At 39.9% G+C, this 7980-nt stretch overlaps 1 long non-coding RNA gene across 1 annotated transcript; it reads left to right on the forward strand.

Annotated features, from left to right (window-relative positions):
- The first annotated feature begins 829 nt into the window (after window positions 1–829).
- LOC119192869 lies at window positions 830–2555 on the forward strand. The gene is made up of 3 exons (XR_005113768.1): window positions 830–925; window positions 2016–2068; window positions 2439–2555. It is a non-coding gene; the product is annotated as an uncharacterized LOC119192869 (long non-coding RNA).
- The last annotated feature ends 5425 nt before the right edge of the window (window positions 2556–7980 follow it).

Here is a 7980-nt window from a genome sequence, read left to right on the forward strand (position 1 = left end):
CACAACGTAGGTATATTTTATTACCAATCAGGATCCATTTTTTTAAATAAACAACGCTTTTCCGTATCATAAATTATTAAGATATCCATTACATTAAAAATAAATCCTTAGAAATAATTCAAAACTTGTTTGAGTGAATTTCGAAGTTTATCATGGTGTTTAACTCTCTGTGAACACGTGTACGAGTCGAGGATCACATCATTCAGTGCGAGTCTGTGAGTAGTGAAGGCATAATCGGAAGTGTGGCGTGTTCACTCACCGGGGCTCGCGCACGGAGCACGAATGCACACAAACACTTCACTCGCGCAATAGCGCCGTACTCGCTGCGCTCGCCGCGGCGCTACTGACAGCGGCGGCAGTGCCCCTCGCCCCGCGCACCCTTGGACCCTCCGCACCCCTGCGCACACACGTACCCTACGCATCGCCACTGTCTGATCTCCAGCAGGCAGCAACCAATGCAACGACCTTCGCTAACCGGCGACCGAGGGTGGCTCTGTGTTGATGCTTCTGTCGCCTAGTAATTGCATATGCTTTTTCTTTTTTATAGCGTAGGCCGACAAACTAGCAAATTGGTCGCCTGTCTAAAGTAATCTCTTAAGTGAAGAAATACAAACAATTCCAGCATGAATGATAGGTTTCCCATATACAAGAGGCGGGCTAGGTCGTCAAGAGATATTTGTTACTTTGTTGGTACATTGTTGACCATAAGTAACCCAGTTGCTGGGCGTCCTTCTCCGGTCGTGCGGCGCGTGTGGGGTGCGAGGCCGCCGGCGGAATCGCGTGACTCCGGCGCGTTTGTGATGGTAATGCGGCGGGCGGCGCGCGGTATAAGAGCCGGCGCGACTCCCGGCCTGCGACCGTCGCCACCATGCTGTGCCGCGCCGCCCTCGCCGCGCTCTCGCCGCTCGCACTCGTGCTACTGTTTGTGAGTATTAAGCTGTATTTAGACGCATCTGTCACTGCTATACAATAATAGGACGCAATTAATGCTTAAAAAAGTTAACACGTCTGTACATTGGCAATGTTGGCACTATTCTCGCACGCGTTAACGTTTACAAGTCTTTCAGATATTCAAAGAACTGCCACCTACTTCTGCCGTCAAACTGAGTATGTACTGTTGCATTGACGGTGAATACAAAAACAAACACACATCACGCTTTTATTTCCGAAACGTTAAGCAGTGGTGCGCAAACAGGGCGACTTTTCGACGTGTGTGCTACGTCCCACGGTTTTAGGAGACGAACCTATCACGAAAAATTCAAACTGGGGTAATATTGAATAAAATCCCCCAAATATCACTTTACCCGGCACGGGATACGAATCCAGGATCTCATAGCGGTGTCGTACAGCGCACGCAATACGCCAACGAGGCAGTCGACAGTGTTCTCTTTGAAATATATTGTAATCAATATAATACCATCCATTGATTAAGTACGAAGAGTACAGTTCGGTGACATGCGGTGCTTTATATTCATAAGTTGTAATGCTATGGTTACTGTGGGTTCGTGCCGCGTCTCGTCATTCAGATGTATAAAAAAGGCAACTCACCAGTTAACCGAAAATATGCAGCTTCTTTATAGAATATCTCTGATGATAAATGCAATGTGTTCACAAAATTCAAAGATCTTAGCATTTACTTATTACAGGTGAAAAGAAAATAATTAATGAATGCTGCATGTCAATTTTTTTCAATGAAGAAAGAAAGACATTGCAAACATTTTATAACGTTTCGTTTCTTAAAATATTACATTATAATCCATAGGTTTACCCATAGGAGAAGCCAAAAACTAGTAAATGAACTGAATCGCAAGAAAATATTTGTAAAAATAAGTTTGCAGGAACCGCGAAAACCTTCCGATCCTATAACACCTACATCCAAGTCAATATTACAGATCCCACAAATATTTACATGGATGTGACCGAACTTGTGGCATCGGCTCTTGTCAGGTCCAGTCGCTACTTTAAAGATGTTCTATACTACAGTGTGTGCTGATGTATGACGATGTGTGTTTCAGTGGTGCGGGCCGGGCGGCGAGTCGAAACCCTTCCTCGCGCCTCTGCTTCTGAGGTAAACATACATACTTGCGTTCATGTGACAAACAGCTTGAGTTAATTCGATAGTAAAAAACCCAACAGGTTTCAACAATGTTAACATTATCTGGCAAGATCCTATAATATGGTAATAATTATTTAATGTACTGAATTATCGTTGAAATCAGTTATTTATGATCTTAACGATGATAAATCATAACATGAATCAGTTTCATAAAGGTTCCAACGATCATTAATTCTAATACTTACGAGTATAATATTGCCCAGCGTTATGTAGGCATTTAATGAAGCTGCTCTGTGTGTGAAACATTACTGGCATTGTTTACTAGACAATGACATCAATGGCCTAGAATACGAATAACGCTGTAAATTTGTGTGTGATGCAGCGGCGGGCTAAACAACGGCACGTCGCTGCTGGAGCTGCTGGCGCTGTCGCACGTGCAGCACAAGCTCGACAAGCTCAACGCGCTCGCCAGTCTCTTCGGCAGCTTCGGCAACTCCACGCTCAGCGGTGAGTTACATTGATCAACCATGCCAAATAATCACCAAGGCCCGTCAAATTATGATGCCAGTAGATTTGTGCGGTGCAGATATTTAAATAATAATGGGAAAAAGTTGATGGTGTTGTAAAATGTTTCGATAATCCGTGAGGAACGCCGGTGCGTGCAGTGGTGTGTAAAGGCGCACATGTCTCAGTGTTGTTCTAGTGAGAGGCCGGCGCCGCGGTCGCAGACGCCGCCGCCGTCGCCGCCGCCGCCGCCGCAACCGCCGCCGCCCGCGCGCCCTCCTCGACTGAAGCCGCCCGACTGACCGATCTCCGCTCTCCTGCTACTGAATGTACTATCAATAAAAATATCATATTTCTCTGATGATTTTTTATTTGATAATTCATTACCGCTGCTAACTGCGGCGTGATCCTATGTATGTAAGACAGAGATTACAAAGTGATAACGAAAATAATAACTTATTTCGCCTCTGGATACTGTACTGTATACACCAGCTGATTTTTTTTTCCAAAATTGTTTGCCATACTATTTTCAAATAATTGATTATACTAGGTATAGCATACGACGTCCTGGTTTTGTCGAAATTCATATAAAACGTATGCGAATAACATTATTGTAGCAACTTATCTCCTAGCACAAGATCATAATCAGCTGAAAACGGAGCATTTCTTTTATTTCTTTAAAAGTTGTTGACACCTCCGACACTACGATTAGTATTGAAATGGAATGGTATTGAAATATGGTATTGAAATGGAAGCTATTATTGGCGAAGTGCCCATACAAGCCGGTTCCCATCGGTTCCCTGTTGCAAATAAAAATAATCATAAAAAGCAATATAAATAAAATAATAATATTTTATTCAAATAATTTAATGTTTATTAATTTAAGCAGCGATAGCCTAGTTGGGTGTGGAACGGACTGCCAAGACGAATGTCCGGGGATTCAAATCCCAAGGGCACACACCTCTGACTTTTCTAAAATCATGTGTGTATTCTTTGTGAATTTATCGTTCTCTTTAGGGGTGAAGGAAAACATCGTGAGGAAACCTGCACATCTGAGAAGTTCTCTATAAGGAATTTCGAAGGTGTGGTGTGGTGGACTAAGGCCTAATTCCTCTCAGTAGTAGAGGAGGCCCGTGCTCAGAAGTGGGCAAGTATATAATACAGGGCTGATATTATTATTATTAATTTAAATCAATGCTTTAACTATATCAGTAGAACATGCCATTCATCACATCGTAACTCACACGTAATCCTCGCGCCTCGTAGTGTTCGCACATTGCCCGGCCGCGCATAGCTTTCTCCACGATATTATTCTCCTTTTCACGGCCAGTACGGTGTCTCTGTGTAAACTTTTTGAAGTAATGTAATATACATGTGTGCGTGAGTCAAAGTATGTATCAAAATGTATGAAAGTAACTCGAGAAATCGTGGCATTGACTTATATTCTGTTCTTATACAAGGTGTTGTTTTGCATCCCGCCCTGTTTGAGGAGTACATTGTAATGGGTACACATTAGTGAAGTCACGAATGTCATTAGTTGAACATTCGCGAAGGCGAATGCGAATGCGAATATCTGCTACCGACATTCGCGAATGCGAATGCGAATGCGAATGTTTAGTTTTTGTTCAAATTTGGCGCCAATTTTCTATGATGATTATCTAAATTTTATTATTATCTAAGATGATAATTATCTAAACATTAAAAAGTTATGTAAAGACTGATAAAAAATTATAGAAGATATTGTTTTGTTTCTTTCAATTGCTTTTAATTTCTTAGTTGCTATTGTGTTACCGAGTTCTATGGGGAATTACATTTTTAAGCTTTATTAAAGTAAACAGAAATAATTTTGTTTATTTTTAAAGTTTAATATTCCTCTACTTAAGTTTAATTACTAACTTAAAACATGGTAAAATAGTCAATTAATTGGTATGTTTTAAGAAAGAGGTATTTTTCTTTGAGAGTCTATAATTTTTTGTTTGTTTGTTTAGACTATATTTATAGTTTATTGTAGAAGTATATTGTTTTAGTTTAGATTTTGATTTTATTAACCTACTATTACACACATACAGTATTACGAATATTATCTCGGAAGGGGTATGCAGAGGCGCAACCAGGGCACACACTTTTCGCCAAGTGTGTTCCGTCTAATAGTGTGACAGGGGCGAGCCTATCGCCATGTCGGGCACAAATTTCACACTCCGGGCTGATACTGAGCAAAAAAATCCAAATATCACTTTGCCCGATCCGGGATTCGAACCCAGGACCTTAGAGCGCTGCCGTACCGCACATGCAGTAGAACTATGCCACCGAGGCAGTCTACTATTATCTTCAAATTTTTTTTTTCTGATATTGACATTCGCTAAACATTCGCAGAAATTTTGCGAATGCGAATGCGAATCGAATATCCAAAAATATGCGAATATTCGCGAATGCGAATGCGAATGCGAATATTCGTTACATCACTAGTACACATAATCATATTCTAATAATACAATGTTAGTCCTACCTCCAACTGGAATTCGAATGTTTGATTAAATTATTTACCGATGATTTTGAATTAAATCCCCACGTACATGTCAGAATATGAGCCCACGGCAACGCAGATAGCTCACACACACAGACGGCACCAGCTGTTTGCAATGGACACGGCTAGTCGCCGGCGGCCGCGGCGCGCGTCAAAGCACTTTGTGTTTGTGTGTGCTGTGTAGCGCGAAAATCATCGACGCCACACGGGGTGAGTCCGAGTGATTCCCATTACACGGTCGCTTTTTTTTTAATCAATTTTTAAAAATGTAATTTGCGCCTATTTTTTTTCATTGATTCGTGTTCTATAAGTGGAATATACCAACCGCCGCTAATATGGCGGGGTTGCAAAACGACACCTTAATAGGTATATCGATGATTGGTGCGATTTATTTTTAGTTATTAGAATGTACTATAATTAATAATTATTAAATAGCGTCTGTATATAGTATGGCTTATTTATTTTTGTTGGACCGTTTCAGGTACCTATAATAAAAATATTCTGACTTTAGGATTTTATTTTTTTAGGAGGAAATAATAATTTAAGTACATCTTAAAATATTTTACTTCATTTGTAAATAAACTGTTTAGGTATGTAAGTTGATTATTTCGTAAATAGCTCCAATTTTTTAAATACGCCTGAAGTACTCATAGTTCGTTCGCGCTGTTTATTTTTATCACTGAGACAATCAATTAAGTAGGTATTTTATCGGAAAGTAATGCTTACATAAAGTAGGTATTCCCGACGGTCCTAAGCCCGTATAAAGTTTGAAGGAAAAAAAATGGAGTATCCATTTACTTAAACGTGTGATGTTAATATATTTAATAATGCTTGTTCTTCCAAAGCGAAAATGAAAAACAAAAAAAAAAAAAAAAAAAAAACAATTGCGTTCGTGCCTCGTATCAGCTGATTCACGATGTGAAATAGGTATATAACATACATAACAATGAGTTGTGATCTGATATTATCCTTAAAACAATCAATACCATCACCATTATAAAACATTTATGTAATTTAAAGGTGGTAGTGTAGGTATCAGCTTTTACATCAAGGGACTCTGGAACCACGCGCGCGTCTTATCGCTCTTGGTAGGTAAATATCAGCTGACACGCGTTGGTATTGTGCGTCGTTTGTGAATGGATTGACGCGGCGTTACTATAAAATCAAAAAATCGAAAAATATTATTTGTATTATTTTTTTATTATAGACAGTAGAATTTATTCACTCTTTTTTCTTGGTCCTACAAACTGTTCTAAGTAATCACGCTTCGGTTTCAAAACGACTATAAAGTAACGGTGTATATTTTATGTATTTCATTTAAAACTTTTAAATTTTGTTTATAATTTACGATTAGAAACTGGTAACAACTTATTTTGATATGAGCCGGTGATAAATGTTTTTTATTGAGTATTTGTGTGTTTTTTGAGTTATTTAAACATTTAAATATAATGACGATGAGTTTTTTTTTTTTTTGCACGAGACAATTATTTATTATTGTTGGCGACGCTCCGACGTCAGCTGGGTGCCGACCCCTCTGATGGTACAAAGTGACTTACAAGTGCGCGTATATTATGTCTCTCACAGTGCTAGGGACATCTTACGGATGATATGAACGTTATAACAAAGTGAACAGTGTTAGTGTAATAAGGTAAATCGTAAATTTTATGTATATTTTTGGTTATAACTTGTTGTAGTGTGAATGTATAGTTGAGTTGATTGTATTGTATTTGGATAGCACTCATTGTTAGCTTTAATTTGATTTATAACATGTACCTGTGCGTTTAATAACTTAATGAATAGTCGCCAATAATGTCAAATACCATAGCACAATTATCGTAGAAATTGGGTCAATCGGTCGCGGCTTTCTTTACGGTATAGCCGCGATCCAGGTAAGCTAACGCGATCGACGTGTTATTATGGGTTCAATCATCAGTGGGGCTCAAGAACTTAGAAGCAAAGAAAACTCAAGACTGGAAAGTCTGACTTCATGACTGAAGATTCCTCAAGTCTGAAGACTCCTCAAGACGGAAGACATCCTGAGAAGAGTAAAGAGGGCGGTGTGGCATAGGGCCTATAGAGTGGCATTTGGCACGGCACTTATAGTATATTTGCCGTTTCCTTACACTACACGCCTACTTCACCTGCTGCTGTTCAGGTGTTAAATATATAACACACCGCACACCCCACATACCTATAGTAACACGACTTTTTTTTTTTTTAAGGCACCATAGCAACGAGTGAAGATACTACGGGCTGCGCACCGGCGGCAGGGATTTTTTTTTTTTTTTTTCAACCTAGTTACACGCCCAGCAGCCTAGAGTACCTGACGGTGTCATGGCACTAACAAGGATAATGCTGGTTAAGAATAACAAAGATCGTTTAAATGGCGCTGGAAAGAGTTATGCTAATTCACAAAAATATCAAAGCAATAATTAATTTCATTTGAATTTATATATCCTGAAAAAAAAAAATATAATTTGTATATCCTGAAAATTCGCTCCCTTTTTTTTGCAACGCTGCAATCAGCTGGAAGGAAGGAAGGAAGGAAGGAAGGAAGGAAGGAAGGAAGGAAGGAAGGAAGGAAGGAAGGAAGGAAGGAAGGAAGGAAGGAAGGAAGGAAGGAAGGAAGGAAGGAAGGAAGGAAGGAAGGAAGGAAGGAAGGAAGGAAGAAGGAAGGAAGGAAGGAAGAAGGAAGGAAGGAAGGAAGGAAGGAAGAAGGAAGGAAGGAAGGAAGGAAGGAAGGAAGGAAGGAAGGAAAGGAAGGAAGGAAGGAAGGAAGGAAGGAAGGAAGGAAGGAAGGAAGGAAGGAAGGAAGGAAGGAAGGAAGGAAGGAAGAAGGAAGGAAGAAGGAAGGAAGGAAGGAAGGAAGGAAGGAAGGAAGGAAGGAAGGAAGGAA

Source organism: Manduca sexta, unplaced genomic scaffold (assembly GCF_014839805.1).
Source record: "Manduca sexta isolate Smith_Timp_Sample1 unplaced genomic scaffold, JHU_Msex_v1.0 HiC_scaffold_3295, whole genome shotgun sequence".
In the NCBI taxonomy this organism is placed as follows: domain Eukaryota; kingdom Metazoa; phylum Arthropoda; class Insecta; order Lepidoptera; family Sphingidae; genus Manduca; species Manduca sexta.